The 20,908-nt window shown below is 37.5% G+C and overlaps 1 protein-coding gene across 6 annotated transcripts in view; it reads right to left on the reverse strand.

The window, feature by feature from the left end:
- The window catches only part of SLC16A5 (solute carrier family 16 member 5), a 30,317-nt gene extending 10,440 nt beyond the window's left edge, over positions 1 to 19,877 (reverse strand). The window contains exons 1-2 of one of the 6 annotated variants that reach the window (XM_072403877.1): positions 19,773 to 19,877; positions 16,091 to 16,172 (exon numbers count right to left, since the gene is read on the reverse strand). The gene's annotated coding sequence lies outside the window, so the exon portion shown is untranslated. Of the gene's footprint in view, positions 1 to 1,722; positions 1,809 to 1,850; positions 2,369 to 16,090; positions 16,173 to 17,741; positions 17,774 to 17,847; positions 18,100 to 19,772 lie in introns of those variants that run through there. The other 5 variants (XM_072403878.1, XM_072403879.1, XM_072403880.1 and 2 more) reach the window with 5 other exon arrangements.
- Between the last annotated feature and the right edge of the window lie 1,031 nt (positions 19,878 to 20,908).

Below are 20,908 nucleotides of genomic sequence, written 5' to 3' on the forward strand. Positions count from 1 at the left end.
GTTCCTGTGTTTTCATGCATAAAAGAGTCATTTGGATTCATTTCCACATCAGATGTATGTTTTTTTAGCTGACAATTCTTTCATTAAGACCATTTCTGACCAGATTTTACCAGACTGTAGATAGTTGTACCAGGGTCCCACTGGTATCTACCAAATGATTTAGTGGGAATCAGCTACTAAAGTGGTAATGATGAGATAGAACTGTTCTTATAACCACTTACAGACTTCAGATTCGCTCTGAGATGTTTCTGTGTCTAAATACTGAAAGTTGAACTGCAGATTTGCTTGCACATTTTTGGAGATAAAGTGTTTCCATTACTAGTAGTATAATAACTGTGTTTTTACAGTCAAAACTTGTAAGGACATGTGAAGTCATCTGTTATTGTGTTGAAATCAAATCTACATTTAGAAAAATCTATGAACTCTGATAGGATGGGGTACACTTGTTATTTACCCTTTTCCTCCCTTTGTATCATGTAACTAAGGCCTGTCTGTCAATAGGGGAAATCCAAGTCAAATCTACAAAAAAAAGGCACAAGGGGGATTTTGGTGAAGCTAAAGAGCCTGATTTAATAAAGCTCTCCAGAAGCCTCTATTCCTCAGCACTTTGTGAGGATACTCTCGATATTACACCTGACTCGTATTTAGCTATATCACCATAAAGATCGGGAGAGTGAGAATGCATTTCTTCTAAGTATGAAAAGTATTTTAAGACAAATCAATTACAAATTAACAGAAGTATATGACTATATAAAAAGTTAGAATACATTGGGGCTCTAAGGATCACTTATCCAGTGATAAAATATGTTAACTGTATCTCATATACATTAACAGTTATTTGTGCCAATAATTTGTGTTCCATATATGTCTTTGAAAGACTTCTGCACCCAAAGGGGTTTGTCCTTCAATGCTTTCACCCAAGATTTACACACATTTCACCCAATATTTATACATATTTCTAATGAAACCTTTTGGTGAAAATATTCTCTATTTTTTTAGAGGACTCAAACCAACAGAGCAGTCAGCTTGCAACTTATGTGCTCTTAGTCTTACATTCTCAAACAAGTGGCCCTATACATACAATGCAGAGAAATGTGATACCCTTTCCACCCCTTACTCTGCCACCCAAGCCTATTATGATTTTCTCTAGCTGACATACATAACAATACAGTAAAAGTTAAAGATCCTGCAAAACATCTATAAAATTGCTGTCCATGCAATTATATTATAACATACCCCTCTTCATATTACATGTATCGTCATAAAAAAACATTGTTATCACAGCTTTTTATCTTCTATTGCCATTAACAGAAAACACCAAGATCATCCACATATTCATACACATTATAAATTAGTATATCTTCAATTAAACTTTTACAAATAGTTAAAAAATTGCAAACATTCAAACATGATGTTTCTCACACAGTCATTTAAAGATCATTAAGTGATGTAAAGTTACATTTGAACTAATTCCTACACATGTGTCTGTACACCTCCACTTAGTTTACAAGCTAATTCTTCAAGCGCATAAGCCGGAACATAAAGAGGAACTAGAACAGAAACTTCAGAGGCAACATGTTGGTCTTACATAGGTAAAGTTTTCTTTCATCATGCATTTTGTCACACCAACCTACAGATCAACACTAAAAAAAGAATCACATCCACTGTATACTCATTCTCATAGCACCTTACCAATAGTAAAAGAACAAACACCTCACATACAAAAAGACCTGTCACTTATGGTTCCTGGTCTCCCTCCTTTACCCCTTGCATAAATCTCCTCTTTCTGCACACTTCTGCAATCCAACTTATAAACATCTTCCACTGACACACTAGCACGACCACATTACTTCCGTTAATTCTTGCTTGTTATGTCATCTCCAGGTCACCTGTGGTTAGGCAGCTATTTGGGAAGCCTTCTTTCTCTCTACTACAAGTGTAGTTTCTGATAACTGTTCTCCTCTCTGAGGTGATCACGCCTGCAGTGCTCACTCTGACATTTCCTCCCCTTTTACCTGAATCCCAGGGACACCTGGCGTCAGGTAATTGTGACACAGCATCTGTGTAATACAAGGGCGTTTTTATGGAGGTGTAGGGTGGGGCAAAGTGGGCATCACCTCTCACATACTGTACTCAAGAGGTTACAGAATCTGTAATTCAATCCAATATTTACTAAAAGCAGTATTCCCTGTGACCTATGTACACAAAACATGAATGAAGCAACCTGTTGAAAATGTAATGGCTGGGAATAGCACAGAATGAATTCTGAAATGCTAGTTTTTTTATCACATATTATTGCACATAAGATGCTGATAATGTGCACTTTATGAATTTCATTATAAACTAATATGTAAGATAACACAAAGGTTACAAATGTGATGATTAGTTAGAATGTGCTTCCAATAATAACAATAAATGTGGTAACAAATATATTATTTATATAAAAGGTTATAAATCACTAAGCATTAGTCCCTTTTGCATTAAAACAAACTTACCTCCTTGTTAGCAATCTTCTATTGAATGTACACTGATCTGCACATGAACATGAGTTCCGTGTACAACTCTGGAACTAGTGCTGGGAATGAATGAACTCCAGCAATGACCCAAACTCAAAGGAAGACCAGGTAAACATGTCAGCATTGGCGGTGGAGCCAGAAGGGAGTTTAGTTCTGCTCTAAGTGTATGTAAAACTTTGTGAATGGCTTATGGTATTTTAAGGATACATTTTATGTGTTTGGGTATATCTTTCAATAAAGAAAAGTAAATACCTGTTGTTTCTGCCAAAAATCCAGTGAGCTACTAACTTCTTGGACACTCTCTACTGTACTGAAATCTCAATCAGGTTTTATCAGCCCTGCCCAGTTCTATCTGTTTAACAAAGAACACCTCCTAATGTTATAGAGATGAAAAGAGAGGGAGAAACAAATAAGGGGATACAGCCTAGGCTGATACCTGCTTCACCATAAATACAATACAATGAATTAACATTGCCCTAGGGCACAACATTAAAATATAGGTAAAAAAAAACCAAATGCAGCTTCCACAAGACTGGTAGGCTGAAATATATTATATTATTATTCTTCAATTTGCATACATTAATCAAGAATATAATGTACTTATATACAACTGTATACAAGGAAAATAGGGAGATATAAGAAAACTGCACTTCTTTTGACAAAGGATCCAGAATTTATGGAATCGATCACAGTGATCTGGTGGCCAACTTTGCTAGTAAAACTAAAACTAAATTGGAGTAATGATGTACTGTCAAGGTTGGAGTCAGTAAATGTAGACAGAAAGTTCCTAAAAGAGGAAATCAACAGCACTGAGATACAAATAAAAAAATAAAACACTGTTTAAATAAAAAAAAGGAGGAAAAAAAAGCCCCACCGGACCAACTGTTGGACACCCAGTGATCTAGCAAACTAAATTTTATCCATTTAGGGTTTAGATTTTCTAAACTGCGGAATATTAGAAAAACAAATACTGGCATATGTACTGTTCATTGCATCTTGCAGTGTGGATTCATTTGGTTTTACATGAGCTATGCACTAACTCATTGTGAAACTTTTCCTTTTTCAGAAAGTTCTGAATTTAAGACCAGTCACTTCTGTTCCCTCTCTATGGACCTGAATGATTAAAGCTCTTCAAAGCTAGAGAATACACTTTCATCAGTGAAGCTGGATGATCCAGCAAACCTGGATTATATTTCTAAGTCATTGGCTAGCAAATGTTTTGAATCCTGGACCAGACTTATTCCAGGTTTGCTGGATCAACCAGCTTCACGGATGTAGGTGTCTCTTCTCCAGCCCTGGAGAGGTTTAATAAATCAGGTCCTATTTATTATTATTATTTTTATTAATAAACAGGATTTATATAGCGCCAACATAATACGCAGCGCGGTCCTATGTGCTGGTTTACTGGTCTTGTATCTACCCCCTTCTTGAAGTCTTCTATAGGCTGCTGTAGCTAGCACACCATCTCAGCTCCCTGTACAAGCTATGTACAGCACAGCTATTATCTCACTGCTACTTTTTGGGTTTACAAAGATAGAAAAAGTAGATTACTGTGACTTTAAAAAAAATATTTATTAATTTTTTTTGTGCCCAGATTTCAGGTTTAAATTGTACCTAGGGTTAGGATGTCCCTTTTAAATAGCTGGTGTATTTATGTTGTTTGTTTCCCATTCATTGTAAAATCTTACAAATAAAGGATAAACCATAAAATTGCCAACAAGAACTATCAGCTTTTTCAATATCTGGTAGTTCCTGTTGGCAGTATATGGTTAACTCTTCATCTCATCCTGACTGGGTGTAATGGATAGTATGTATGTAATTACAGTGGAGGAAGTAGGGAGGTTCAGAGCAGACAAGACATCCAGGCTTAGGTTTTGCCTTAAGAAGAGAACTGTAGGCTTACTTTTTTTATTATAGATAGAAGCAAAAACCTGTACTACAGGTCCAAACCCATTAAGGTTGTGTAAGTTTGGCAGTTGGCAAAATGTTCCTTATAACAGGTACACATAGTTCTTGGCTTCGCAAACATTAAGCTTTCGGCTTTTGGTGGCACCGCATTGGATGCTTTTATCTTGATCTTCATCTACCACAATATAAACTAATTTAACAATGATCTACTAATCTGTAGGACAACCTGATACATCATATGCATTGTCATAGAGGTTCATCACTTATTATGGACTCTCCTCATCATTATTCATCCATGAGGGAACACTCAAGCTTAAGGCTAAGTACACATGTGCAATAATTGTTGTTGGAAAGGATCTTTTACTATGCTTTCCAACGACAAATGACTGCACGATGCAGCGCCGTTCTGCTCTATGGAGAGGGGGAGAACGTCAGAGTGGCACCCCGCTGCGCTCTCTCCCCTTCACTTGCATTAGGATCAAGCACTGTGCACACGCCAGATTCTCATCCGATATCAGCCCTGAGACGATTATCTAATGAGAACCATTGCACATGTGTACATAGCCTTATTCACCAACCAATAGACAGCAATTAAACACAACTAACTCAACCTAGAATGGAAACAAGAAAGTATCTGCTTCTGAAATACTAACGTATAAAAGCCAAACACCATAGTACTAGAGATATAGAAAAATAGACAGATGAAACTAGAGGTTTGATGAACCCATTAAAACATTGTCAGAATAGGATTGGGGACCACAAACCATAATCTTATCAATAAATCCTTCACCTCTGCCTATCCTAACACACCTCCATCAAACATTTTTAGTTCTATATTCAGACTTTGAAGCAAACTTTAATGTGTGTGATCAACTAAATGAGGTTGAGTGTCTTTAACAATGCTTTTAGTCCTTTCTTTAGAGCTGAACTACAGCCAAAGATCTAAACACATAGAAATAGAATATGAGAACTATTTTGTCTGCAAAGGGATTTGTATTTATTCCCAGGGAGCCTTGTGATTTACACAGCACTTCCACACAGAAGTGCCCTGCTTGTTCTGTGGCAGTTTAATATTACTTACAGGTCCTTTTTCTTTTCCAGCCTGAAACTAGACAGTGAAAATAGAAGCAGAATTCTGATGAGCTCATGTCTATGTCATGCTGCTTGATACATCTAGCTGCATGCTTCTCATTAGCACATTAGCTTCTCCCTTCCCATAGGCTGCTGCTAAACATATTTAAATTCTTAACTACTTGAATTGCATTGCAAACGAAAAATATATTTAATTATGTATTAATAAATACGCACTTGCTCCCCCTTGTGTATCTTTTGATCGTCTGGATTTCAGCTTAAAGTGTAACTGAACTCAAAAAGTGAAGATTTACTGTTGTACAAGCGTAAGTTTGCTTAAACAGTTCTCTAAAAAATATTTACCGGTACTTTTTGTGCCTAGGCACTTCTGTGACTTCAGCCATATAGCATTATATCTGCAGTGTGAAATCCAAGGTACTGCTGTTTCTGACTGCTAGTCTTTAACAATTTGGTCTGATATCTGGTGATGTTACTACTGTGCTGCTGTATTCCTTGTTGGGGTCTCTGACATAAGTTGGCAAATCCCTGGCTCTAATCGAATGAAAGCCCCCATAGTGCAAAATGAAGCACAGAAAATCAGTAACGGAGAAATCACTAACTGCCTTTTTTGGCACAGATTCCAGATCTTTTTAAAGTCTGAAAGGTTACATCAAGCTGTTAAAAGCCCAGCATTATTAATCTACTAAATATCCTAGTGGACCAATAAATTTTACGATGTACACGAACCATTAGGGCAAGTGTCAACATTTGTGTTATGCCATAGACAGTCATTTAGTGCTTAGTTTTGGCAGAAATTCACATGCATTATCTTGCATGCCACCTTTGGCCCAGCTTTTGTAGATCTAGCACACGTGACTTTAACATTAGTGCTCTGTACAGCACAATGAAAATATACACGTAGATTTTTCTTTCTGCTATATTGCAAGTCATCCAAGTCATTTACTCTTATTTTCTATTCTGCTGTCATATCTGGTCTGTCCAGACAGGAAGACTTGTTAAGGATGCATTGGGCCTTATTTAATAAAGCTCTTCAAGGCTGGAGAGGATACACTTTCATCAGTGAAGCTGGGTGATTCAGCAAACCCGGAATAGACCTGCTCCAGGATTTAAAACATTTGCTAGTAAATAGCTAATGACTTTGAAGAAATCTATTCCAGGTTTGCTGGATCAACCAGGTTCAATGATCAAATTGTATCTTCCCCTGCCTTGGAGAGCTTCAATAAATCGGGCCCTTAGACTCCACCAAAATACCCATTGTGTACTTTTTTTAGAATAAAGGTGGATTTTACCAATTTTAATAAATCAGGCCCATTAACTGTGAAGATCACATACCATATCAAGCAATGCTACCACAAAGGCATATCAGCACCTGATCTATAGGAATCACCAAGAGAGTGACTACATCCCCTCTGACTAGCTGAAATTACTAGCTATTATTTATTTTTACCAGTTTCCGTGAAATGTTTTGCTACACATCAATGTGATCATCACCCTTTTCCCATTGTCAGAGGTGTAAAGCTTTGTACTAAGTGGTAACTATCACCTATTATAGTTTATATGGAATAGACTGGTGCCACTGCTGAGGTTATCTTTGTACTCCATACAATATTACTTACATAAGGCCAATTTGAAATATATGTTCATGTAGATAAATGGGGATGACTTTCTCTTATTATTCTATTTCTTACTATTATATAATATATATATATATATATTATTACATAAGGCCAATCAGAAAATGATTTTCTTAAGCTACATACACACATGCAATAATTATCGTTGGAAATGATCTTTCACGATCCTTCCCAGCGAGTAAGGACTGCAAGATGCATAAACAAGTGATGTACATGCAGCACCATTCTGCTATATGGAGAGGGAAGGGGGAGAATGACGGAGCCGCACCCCGTTGTGCTCTCTCCCCCTTCACTTCCATAAGGATTGCCCGTCGTCCATCGTCCATGGATCCGCCAGGACGCTCGCCTGATATTGGCCATGAGCCGATTATTGAACGGGAACCATTGGACGTGTGTACACAGCCTTATAGTTGAGATGAATATCTGATCACTGAATGTGCACTATTTTCAACTTTTAAGTCATTGAAAAGCACCTTACTTTCTGTGTGTGTTGCACACTGATCAGCAGGACTTTTTTCCTACCTGTTTAATATAAATGCTTTTCAATCAGCTAAATACACAGGGAAAATACATATATTAAAGCTGTTTTACTTGTCAGGATATTTGTAATTCTGTGTACACATTTACTTCATTTCTGTACAGAGCACAGCAAGAATAGTGACCTGATTTATCTTTACTGCATTTAGAGTAGTGCAGCCATATCAGTTTCCCACCTCCATCCCGTGACTGGACAGTAAAAGAGAAGAAACTGAATGATGAGTTCACCCCTCTGCTCATTCTAACCTCTCATGTACACTGCTGCACAGCTGACTTCTCTCCCCCTCCTCTTCCTGCTCCCTGTCTGGGCCGTACCCCACAGATGATTACTAATACCAAGTATTAGTAATCCTCTGTAGAAAGACTAAGACCTAGTCAAATTCAGGTACTTGTACTGGCTGAATCTAAAAATACAGGTAATGAATATTTAGGTGATACATAATTACATGAATGGACATTAAGGTGTAGCTTGCTGATTGATTGAAAAGCTTCTATTTCCTCAGTGCTGAAGTCTGAAGACACTAGTGACATAGTAGGGAATTATCCCCTAGAAGTGCCAGATGCTAAAGATGCTGAAAGATTTGATTTAGTGGAGGTTCTAATGGTACTCTTTATGTATTTTACAATGTTGTGTTTGCTTAAAGTCAACAGGTGCACTCAGAGATGTTCAGTGTAAGCAAACACTGCTCAATATTTGACAATTATTGGAGTGACAACTATCAAATGCTTAAACAAACCTAAACCAAGCACCTAAGCAACCTAAGCAACCTACCCAAACACTAAGAGAGTTTGTAAGTTGCCATTACTGACAAGGTTCTAATACATAAAGCTTGCATGGTTGGTATTCTGATGCTCTGCCTTTATTACATTCTGAATCACTGACCCAGCACGAGTGCACAGCTCCGGTGTTCATCTCATTGTCCCACTGTTATCTGCATGTTATATCTTATGATCTGAAATCATAAAATCAGCTTTACATCCAGGTAATTAGCAGAACAAGATCAGCAATGGCATCTTACATGAACTTCCCAGTGGTAAGTTCTCCTTAATGGTTAGTTAACAGGTCAGGTTTTTTTTGCTGTCTGTGTTTTTGCTAGGAAGATCTCTCTATTTGTCTCAACGCTTTGAGAGAAAACATGAAACAAAAAGGTATATGTCCTTGCAAAGAGGCCAAAAAAGCCAAAGGCAATGTCTCTGCAAAAGAACAAACAATAGATTCATTGAAGGTGCTAATGGTACCATACGTGTATTTTACTATGCTGTGTTTGCTGAATAAATTAACTCAAAGCTGTTATTTTCCATTAGGCATAGTAGGCATGTTCCTAAAAACAATAAAGGTGACTTTTTCCTATTAAATATTGGCCACATATTCCATCAGTACAAACAGACATTTTTGCAAGGGTATTTAAAAAGTAAAAGAAAAATATTTAGCAGAGGTGTGCTACTGAAGGCAGAAAAATGTGTGCCCACAGGCTCCAATAATGGAAATCCAGCCCTGGGTGCAATTTAATGGAGATTCCACATATTCATATACTCACCTACCTTTTTGCTATTTGATCCATTTAGATTAGATGCCAGGAATGTAATGGAAACCCAGTGTGAGCTATAAACCAAGGGGATAAGGATTCCACATGTAATAGCTCTGTTAAAAGGTGTCACATGGAGTGAGTCACATGCTTTTCCAGACCTGGAAGTACCAGGCATTTCTTTTGACATATGATATACTTAATTGCTGGAAATATTAGATTGTGATGGTGAAAATCTAGCACCCGTGCAGATCTCCCTTATTGTCAATTAGCTATGCACCATGTCAGCAAAAACAAGAGGTTGTATGCACCCATTCTCTTATACTGGCTTCAAGGAACCATGAGGAGGTAGTAAAAATGAGATAAAACGATTTATTGTATCATGTAAGTAGAAATGTAAATTTAAATTTGATGTATTAAATAGAAATAATATCATATTGTACAATTTATGTATTTGTAATATGTTTAGATCTCAAACAATCCCCTGAGAAAGCAGCTTATGTCTGTGAAACGCGTCGAGGAAGATTTGGGATCTGTATGAGATAATTTAGGAGCTTTTTAATTGTTTGTATTTTAGAATTATTATAATAAATTTTATGTTTTAAATTTGCTTTTGATGATATCTGCCTTTAAAGTGGATTCTTGTATGGTTGTGTAGTGTATTCACCATGTCAGATAACTTAACAACCGACTAAGTTTGATGGTTATCATAGTCATTGCAATGGGATGCCTCCTGCTTCACCTACCCCTTCCCCTCCGAAGCAGCCTGTCTGTAGAGGGATCATTTGTTCCTACTGTCACCCAAAATCATCACTAACTATCCTTTCAGGCAATATTAAATTAGTATCAAATAGTAAACAAGTTCCTGTACACAGATTAAGCCAGGGTTTAAAAACAGGTCAGGTTTTGGTTGCTGGTTGTGTCCTTTCTATGAAAATCTGTCCTAGTGATTTCAGAGAAAACTGTACTTCTGTACTTTACCTTGAAACACATTTAAGATTTATTTATCATAAGTTCATAGAGAAATTAAAGCATTGTAGAATAATGCCAATATAAACAAAGAATAAACATAAGATTTAATTCAGAAAGAAAAGCATGTTCTATGGCCTTCACACATGATTTACAAATCCATCCCAGTAGCAGAACACTAATGAGTGCTCATTAAGCCTTAAGCTACGTACACACGTCCAATGGTTCTCGCCCAATAATCAGCACAGGGCCGATGTGTACAGAGCCCGTCATCCATCGTCGAAATGACCGTCCTGGCGAACGATCTTAATGCAAGGGAAGGGGGAGAGCACGCAGCAGGGTGCCGCTCCGTCGTTCTCATCCTCCCCGTCTCTATGGAGCAGAACGGTGCTGTATGTACATCACTCGTTCATGCATCTTTCAGACTTTTGTCGTTGGAAAGGATTGTGAAAGACCCTTTCCAACGACAAAGTTGTTTATGCGGCTTTGGACTGTAAAACCTTTCTGATACCTGGAGAAGTGACAAGAGGAGATTACCTTTTAACTTGATTGCATCAATTACTCAGTAATTACAGTCTACTTAATATTACCCAATATATCTGTCTGAATTTCACTTCTTTACGCAAGACAAACTCACAATCACTGTTCTCCTTACTTTTTTATAATTTATTTCATACACAATAAATCCAACCCTGCAATTAAACTGAAAATTCCATATGGCAAGAAAACCTCATACCTTCCACCTATCTGGGATACGATAGAGGGACGCCTATTAGAAAGAATATATAGGCAAATAATACCTGCTTCACCTCCAATTATATGGACAGCGGTAAATTAAATTGCAAGATTAGTAATTTTTTCACTTTTTACTGCTAATTTGTCTTTTTATTAGCAATCAATCTAACCATTGCAGTAATCTTAGAGTTATTAAACACATATAAACAAATAATACATTTACTTACAAATCTCTACATGAGGGCTAAGAGGAATATTTTGGAGGTTTAGTTCTAAAAAGGAATTGTCCCTCCAAATCAGAAGGTATGAAACATTCTTTAAAAAACGAATGCAAACCCCTGGGTAGCCCTCCTGTATTTAAACCTTCTAACCTCACTAATGCTCAATTCCAATTGTGTGTACACATATTGATTGCAGCAACATGAACGAAGAAAGGCAGCAGAGGAAGAGCGGTGGGAAGGATGGATGAGTCTGGATGCAGCGTTCATAATTGAATGTAGAGAGTCGGGTTATTGGAATACCAGAGAGGAGGAGGTTATAGTAATCTAGACAAAAGACGATAAGAGCATGTACAAGGAGTTTGGTGGTCTCAGGGGACAGGTAGGGGCAGATCTTGGACATGTTGCGGAGATGAAAGTGACAGGACATGGAAATGTTCTGAATATAGGGGGGTAAATGAGAGGGCAGAATTAAAGGTGACACCAAGACAACGTGCCTTAGGGGAGGGCCGAATAACAGTGTTGTTTCACAGTTGAGAATATGTCAGGGGGAGAACTGCAATTTGAGGGGAATGATGATGAGTTCTGTTTTTTTTCAGGTTGAGTTCAGGAATCAGTCAGACATCCATGATGAAATGGCTGACAGGCAGCATGAAACCTTATCCAGGACTGAGGGAGACAGGTCAGGGGTGGACATATAGAATTGAGTGTCATCAGCATATGAATGGTACGGTAAGCCAAAGGAGAAATAGAGACTTCTGAGAGAGGAGGTGTACAGTGAAAAGAGAACCGGTCCAAGCACTGACCCTTGGGGAACACCAACAGGGAGGAGGAACAGGCAGACAGGTAGGAAGCAAACCAAGAGGGAGCAGTGTCACTGATACCAATGGAGTTCATGATTTGGATTAGAAGGCGGTGGTCAACAGTGTCAAAAGCAGAGGAAAGATCCAGGAGAAAGAGGAGGGAGAAGTTGCAGGAGGAAGTGAGAAGAACATTCCAACAGCAATACAAACAAGAAGAAAAATTCTCCTAGGAATCAAAACTTCTTGGGACAATAGGCCTGATTTATTAAAGCTCTCCAAGACTGAAAAAGATAGACTATCAAAGGAGAACTTGGGTGATCCAGAAAACCTGAATTTGATCTGGTCCAGGATTAAAAACATTTGCAAACTAAAACAAATGATTTTTAACAAATACATTACAGGCTCTCATTCATGATAATCTATCTTCTCCAGTCTTGGAGAGGTTTAATAAATCAGACCCAATATGTCAAACATCTCAGGAGGGTTCAGGATAGTCTGTATAAATGACCCTTTAAAGGATTTTTTTCATTTCCTGTTTATTTAACTTGTCAGGGGGACAGGATTTGAGAGTATATTATTAGAACCCTGGATAGCAGTCGAAACCCAACCCACTTGATCTATATTTAGAAAAAAAAGCCTTTGGCTTGACATGCACTTTTTAGCAAATATAAACTTTATTCTGTCATGGGCAAAGTTACATCGGATGTCATTTAATTAGGTTTGCTGTGTGTTTAACTACAAGCTGACTAAATAATAGCTTATAAATCTGTTACTTTTGTATGGGCCCATTCCTAATAGAATGATGTGCATCAGTATGCTTTAAAAATATCATGTTTGCCGTCGTTTTAAATATATGCATGTTCAGTTCCCTCTATAGCAAAACCTTAGGGGGGGTGAGGAAGCTGAGAGTCAGAGCTGAGCAAATCTCAGAATCAGATGAACTCAAATATAAATACTTGGGCAGGGAAAACAACTCTGATTTCCTGGGATGTGTTTTCAATGTGTATTAAATGTTTGACAGAACTTCAGGTTTTAAAGGAATGCAGGCAACTAAAGGGCTTATTTGATCCTATTTACTGTTAGGAACTGGAAAATAGTGTTTGAGGTCACCCAATTGACAAGGCAGCCAATTTCAGACTTTAGGTGACCTCTAAAACTCAGTCAGGGAAAATTACATGTTGGATAAGGCACCATGTAGAGCTAAATAGGGATGCAAATATAAATCTTTTATATGACTACATAAATATAATTATTTGGGAATAAATATTAAGATTCTTGCAAAATCTTAGTATTGACTGGTTCTCTCTTGGACTGGTGCCATGGCTATGTGATCAGTTACTAGAGACAACCTGTGATTAGTTGATTCAGGGTATCATGAACCTGTAATTTGCCTGTAAGTAAAAACAGGGTTCTATTACAGAAGGGACCATAATAAGCCAGTACTTATCCTCCCTTGGATCTCCACTTGTCCAAACCACTCCTAAAGTATCATAACTGGTACTTCTATGTATGGTGGGTTTAGTGTAATGAAATATGTGATGCAAAATTCAGAAAATATTAATTAATTTCACCTAGAAAGGGATTAAAGGGCCCTGGATAGGGCTGTGAGTAATTGTGTTGCTGCAGATTTATTCCTTTTTACTTCCAAGCCTGGAGTATCCTGGAAGGAATGAGCCAGGCAATTCATTCCTCTTTCAGGCAAAAAAATGAGGGTGACTAGGAAGTACCCAGTTAGTCATAATAAAAGGCAGTGCATATCTGGGAAAGGGGGAGTTGGATAGCCAGGAGGTTCATGTAGAAAGATGTGAAGCCTATGAGCTGGGAGAAAGTCCCCCACAGTTTAGTTCTGTTGGACCAGTAACTTTAAAGAAAGTGTAAGAGAGAGAGAGCCAGGAAGCTAAATTTGAGTTAGGGTAATTACATTGATGAAAACCATTAATGTTATTTTCTGTTTATGTGATAGAAGTGAATTACCGTGGGCACAGTGCTCTTACAATTCAAGAATACCATGAAAGAGTGATGGTAATCCCTCACAATGGAAACATAAAATATTTTAAAATGCAGCCAGGCCCGAGCGCTGTGCCCTAATACAGGAGAGAAAATAGGGAAAACCCACACAGGAATCTTAGGTGGTCTGGCGGTAGACTGGGATGGCAGAAAAGCATAGTTTAAAGACAGTTAAAGTAGACCACATTCATGTAAAAAAGTTAATATTTGTCTTCTACCTCTTGAACCAGGAAAAATGTACTTACAAGCCTGCCAAACCCAGCATTGTCCTCTTCTCAAGTTCCCCTCTTGGCTTTGAGAGCCACTGTAACTTGTAGGCCATTTCCATATGGATACACCAAGATCATTTCACTCTCCTATGGCCTCCTGAGATACCATGTCAAACATCTCGGGAGGCTTCAGGATAGTCTTTACAGAACCTTGCAAAATGAGTTCAACTAATGGCTAAGTGACCCCAAACTACACAAGAAATGAGGAAGCCACAAGGAACACAACTGGGAAAAAATTAAATACTTTGCGATTTTGAGATTAGGATGGACGGGAAGAAGATGAGGGGGGGGGGATATTTTTAGAGGAAAAGTGCACTTTAGGTACTGCTGCTTATGATCCCTCCATTAATGTGAATCTGTTACTTTGTCTAGTTCAGTCAAGTAAAGGTTCACTTTACCACAGAAGGTAAAAAGATAAAAAAATACCCTATTTTAAGAATTTATATTATATAAAAATGAGAAAGGAGCCATCGGACGAGTTGTGGAGGCTCTTTGTACCCAGTGAGGTACTACTAATTCAAATAGCTGGATGTTAAAACTATACATTTTACAGCAAATGTACTGTACCTGTGATCTTTACAATATTGACCATACCTTAAAAATCATATTCTTCTTGTCCATTTCTTTAAGAATACCCCACAAATCCAAATATATATTGACATAATCCAGCCATTCTTTTCAGACATCTTGTCAGGCTCAAGCACATAAACAGAAGAAAAGAAGCCAGGGTATTTGTTGAGCGGCAGTGTATTGAAAGAAAAGAGTATAACATAACAATAATTTCTTTGATGGAATTTTCATATGTTATTAGTGTTTTGTACAATAAAATTGCCACAAGGTCACACTCGCTGAAGTACGTGATTACGGCTATTATTGACCTAATTCACTAGACATAGAGACATAGAGTCCCTGATATAATTGTTGCAAAAAAAACGTTTGTCCCAACGTGTTTTGCCTCTTAGGGCTTCATCAGGGGACTTGAGGTAAGATGTTTACATTGCTGGTTGTGTTGATACAATGATTGGGGAAGGGAGAGAGTGGGGTTCAAAAGAAGTTGTACAAGAAAGTGACACGGCCGTCTAGAGGGGATGAAAAACAGAGAAGATCCCAGGCTTGTGATGTGCAGCAGAGGCGCTGTGGGTTGACGTTGCTTCTATCCACAGCGTCTCTGCTGCACATCACAAGCCTTGGATCTTCCCTGTTTTTCATCACCTCCAGATGACCGTGTCACTTTCTTGTACAACTTCTTTTGAGAAGAGGCGAAACGCGTCAGGACACCAAAAGTTTTATTGCATTTATTATCTCAAAGATTCTATGTCTAGTGAATTAGGTCAATAATACCCTCCCTCACCTACTTCAGCGAGGGTGACCTTGTAGCAATTTTTTTGTACAAAACACTAATAATTGTTATATGAAAATTCCATCAAAGGAATTATTGTTATGTTTTACTCTTTTCTTCTTTTTATTTGCTTGTACTGATAACGAGGGTATACGGCAAAACACTTATTGCTAGAGATTTCTTGATTAGCACCCCCCTCAACCATTAATATCTTGTCAGGTTCATCAGAGGCCATTTAAATGAACACAGGGTGCCCGGACTGGAAAAGGTTATGTACGCTACATTAAAACACACATGAACATTAGTCATGAGGCCAACCACTCATGTTACACGCAACAAGAGATATGTTTTGCCTAACTGATAAGGTTCGTATTAGTCAGAGATGTGTATAATGGCAGGAAAAGGAAAATAGATATGTGAAGAATGAAAGGATTATGCAGCTGTTAGAAAGAGGGAGATTATGGAAAAGTACTTTTCCTCCTCATTTTACTTGTGTTTATATCTGCCATGTGTGACCTGCTCTTTTGTATGGCTCACCTGTCCTCTTCTGCCTCTTGCCTTGCTGTAGGTTTTTTGCCTGTGTGCCACAGGTCAAAATCAAGGTTCGGGATGCATATCTCTGGAACAGAGACAAAATTTGTTTGAAAGGCAGAAGTAAGAGAGAGGTGGGGTTTTCAGAGAAACTAAGTAGAAGGAAGGAGGGAAACAGGATTAGGAGGAGGAGGATAGATGAAGGGTTGGAGGGGGAATGGACTGTGGAAAAAAAAGAGGAGGGTGATTCAAGAAACAAAAATGCAGGAAATTGAAGTTCAGTGGGATTGAGCACAGTAAAGGCAGAGGGATGGTTGATAGTGAAAACAAGAATGACTTTGCAGAATATTTACAAGGAACATAAAAGGTATTTACAGGCAGTAAATATTAAAAGGGCAATGCTGATACAAAAACTGAAGGTAATGAAATTAGATTCAATTTAAAATTTAATTTACCGGTAGTTAGTTTCCAGTTCACTACTACTAGTAGTTTTAGTTTACTACTTATATATATATTTTTTTTTATAGGTTTAAAGGGTCAATGTTTGATGTGTCCTAAATACTGTAACTCCTTCCAGTTAAGTCTGTTACAGACCATAGAGTTTCATCAAGATGACTGATTGTAATTCTCTAAATTCAAAATGTAGCATTAGTATAGCTTTATCTCTAAAATGTCCCAGATTTGGAGGAATTGTCCCTCTTTCACATCTACGTCCCTCTGCGCTCCTCAGTTGATATATACTTCTCTACATAAAAAGCGTGCTCATTTGCTCTAAACTTTCCATCTAGCCTCTAGTTTATTCAATTTTTTTTTTATAAAAGCTAATATAAAAGAGACAAAGTTTTAAAAAAAAAATCAAAAATCAAAAATGGGACCATGGTAGAGAAGTGTACTTTGTCTGCATACTTTTTGCTTTACAGTGTCCCTCTTCTGTATATAGGTTTGGAGGGAGGTTTTGTTACCCTATGGTTTTTTAGTGATCCCCAATTCTGAAGTGCTAACAACTGCTATTGGTTTCTAATGAGGAGGACGCAGTGGGACACCTCCTGCTCACCCTTACCTCTTCATGGAACAGAACAGCACTGTCTGTACAGTAATTATTCTTTTTATTGTCACTGGAACTGTTCATTTACAACCGTTTCCAATGACTAATTTTATTTGTGTGTACCGAGCATAAGGGAAAAACATTACATTGGGTTGACAGGTCACATATTTACCAAAAATGTAGTTTAGTGCATTAAAAAAATATTATTATTATTACTCAAATATAAAAAACAAAACCAAGTGTACATTTACTGTGATCAATTCTTTACAAATTATAATTCAGAAATGTTTTTCCTTATAATATTTGTTGTTTTCCCTAATTAAGGTTGGTGCAGCTATAAATAATCCCCCTACCTATATTTAACCCTGGTGTCAGTATCTTTCCTGGTAGGCTAGTAGGGGGTGTAAATGCCAGTTATTTTTATGGTAGGGGCAGGTCGTCATCCAGTGCTGCACATATTTCATTAGAAATGGGAGTTTATAAACACTGTATACTTTAATCATGCATCTGTGTACAGGTGATAATTTTACTAACTACCGGTATATATACAATATTATTATATATATATATAGCAATAAAGTTGCAAAATACTGCCTTATAAATATACTTTACCTTAATATTACTTAATTTTTTTATCTTGAATGTAAATATATACTGCTGGCATCCAGCTTGCAGCTTTGACACAGCCACCTCATTGCTGTTGCTGCTGCCATCTTACCCTGGCATTCATCCTGGTTCAGCGACTTCAGACTTTAGCTTGGTTAGGATAATGTCACTCTCTCTTCATAGTCCCTTCTGTCAAAAATCTGGCTGCCCTCTTTTTAATAGGAGTTTTATCACCACTGCTCTGGAGACCTTTTTAGAGCAGTAAGTAACATCTTGTTACTGCTGCAGGAGTTGGCATGGTCAGAGCTCAGCCCCCTTCCTCAGCTGATCAGTCATTCCAGAAAATTATAAATAGTTAAACATAATTTATTCCTACTAGCCCTGCCTGCAAAGGAGCTTACAATCAAATATCACTGCCAGAGTAATACCAACGTAACAGGGCTAATTTATCTAGCAGTACAATTTGCCTTTATTGCAGGCTGACACCACTGGTGGATACCTATGCATACATGGGAGAACATACGAATTCAGTATACAATGCTAGGTACCCCAGCACATATCCTGCCCTTGGGAATTATTAAACTACAGTGCGCATGCACCAGAGTTATATCATTCAGTCCCGGTCAATCAGGTTGGCTGAAGATCTGAAATCCAGAAGAGTACCTAGTAAAGAAGGTGGTGCCCGCGATGCAATGAGGACAGGGGAGTGTAATTAAAAAATTGGCAGGCAGATAAATTTATTTTATTGCAGAAGGATCATTACCTGTCCCTTCTGCAAAAACTTTCTGATTGAAATGTTTTACTACTTAGATATAATTCCACTATTAAAAGGAGCCTGGTACTGCATAGCAGCATAGTAGTAAGACCGACAGGCTACTATACTACTGTAGCCCATAGAGAATTTTAAAGAAGAACTCTATCACTGTAAGTTCTAAATCCTTGATAGCAGTGAGTGTAACAGGAAAGGTACACTTTTGTTATCACAAAGATACTGGGTCTGCGTATGATACTACATCCCTTTATCATGCAACAACAGTATATTAATCTTTGGGACTTTTACGGTGCAATGTAAAGTAAAATCAATCACTTTAAAAAAACATAATTTAAACAATAAAAACACACAGTATAAAGATCATGCAATGTCAAACAATACTTTAGCCAGTTGTTTTACAAAAAATGTATGTGTTTCGCAATATGTTTCGCTAGTATAGCTTCTTCAGGAGAAACACCAATGGTAGTACAGTCTATAATAGAGAATACAGCTCAATATATTATCTGATATTATTTACACATCTGTAATATTATCTCACTGTAATAAATGCTAAAACCAACATTAATATTACATTGTACTTTAAAAGTCCCAAAAATATATAAAGTGTTGAGGTAAGATACAGTTACCCAAGTGCCATCCTTTACAAAACTTGGTAATTTAATAATTCAACTTTCGCTCTCGGGCTACCCAACATATTTTAGTTCAGTACACCCAGCAGTAGGTTGGTAGTTTGGAAATTTCCAACAGATCTTCTATCAGTTTGACTATAAAAATGTAAAGCACCAAATAGGACATCATTCTAAGTACATTCTGCTCCACACTGCAGCGTTATGGGGAACACAGTGGACTATGCATATTAGTAATAATAAACCGAGCTGTGTCGCAACTACTGCAACCTGACCTTGAGATGAAAATCAGAAATAATAAAATTGCAGGGTTTGTTATGCTCTGACATTAGGGGAAAAAAACAACTCAGCTTTCTGATATAAATTGTCAGCAGAATAGCACCCAGTTTTTAGGTATGGGAAATGATTCATTGTGTATGTACAGTTTACTGCATGTGCAGATTTCATCCTAATGTAATTGTATACAGTTTCACATACTTATGTAATAGTTCACCCATAAAGAAAAATGACATTTACTGAATATGAGATCAAATTTAAAATGTAAATGCAAGAAAATAAATGGATCTCTGCTGCTGTCAAAGACAAAGGAGAAAACAAAATACTGATTTACAGAATAGTCTGTTATTCTTTAGTACATACCAAGATAATGAAGAATATTACAGAGGATAATCACTTGCACGTCCTTTTATCTCAACTCACATCAGCTTACTTTTGTTGCACTTCCTCTCCTCATGTTATTCTGTGGCTTTGCCTAATCACAATCTTATGTTGTCATCTCTCTTGTTGCTATCAAAACCAGCTCCACCTTTCTGCTTCCTTTTGTCAGTATTAACAATAAACTAATTCCTTTTTATGTTCCTTCCCCTGAGCTCCTGAAAACTGAATATATATATGTATGTGTGCCCATTGTTACATATAGGATATCTGTGTGTTCATTTTCTGCTATGTATTTTTGTTAAAAATTAATGAGTAGTATAGCAAATAAAGTTTGGTTTGCACACTTATTTGTTATAATCTTTCTAAGAAGAGAAGAATAATGATTAAGGAGAAAAAGTGGGCATGGATGGAAGCACATGGAAGGAAATTGGGCATGGATGAATGTCAAGAAGAATGATCACAAGGGGAAGAAGTGGAAGGATGAGGGGACGAAAAATGTTCTTGGGGGAGAAAGCGCAGGCATAGATGGAAGCACAGGAGAATGATCACACAAGGAAGGAGGGTGGCCATGGATTAAAGTACATGAGAATGTCACACGGGAAAGGACCATGGATGGAAGTAAAGCAAAGTGAATACATTGGGAAGGGGAGGGGCATGGATCAAAGTAAAGGAGAATATCACATAGGGAAGCGAATAGTACAGGTGAATAGTCAAAGTGAACAAGGATGGAAGCATACAAGAATAATCACACACGGAAGCAGAGTGGGCACGGGTGAAAGTACAGGAAGAAGAAATGCCAGTGAATGAATAAATGGGAAGAGAGAGTGGGCATGGATCAGGGTGAAAAGGGGGTATTGTTGATGGGAGTCACAAATTTACAAAGAATGCAAGTATAAATGTTGGTAGGTGCGGCAATGAGTTTTTTTTTTTGGACTGGCGCATTGTACAGTCATTAGTTATAAAGCAAAACGCAACCTTGCATAGTGTGAAAGTGTGTATTTCCAGGTGAATTCCTCGCTTGGAAATGAGTAGATGGTCTATCGAGCTTCACTATAGCCAGATCCTATTTATTTTAGGCTTCTAAACATAAAAGAGCAACATTGGTCTGGTATAAAAAA

This window comes from Pyxicephalus adspersus, chromosome 3 (genome assembly GCF_032062135.1).
Source record: "Pyxicephalus adspersus chromosome 3, UCB_Pads_2.0, whole genome shotgun sequence".
Classification (NCBI taxonomy): Eukaryota; Metazoa; Chordata; class Amphibia; order Anura; family Pyxicephalidae; genus Pyxicephalus; species Pyxicephalus adspersus.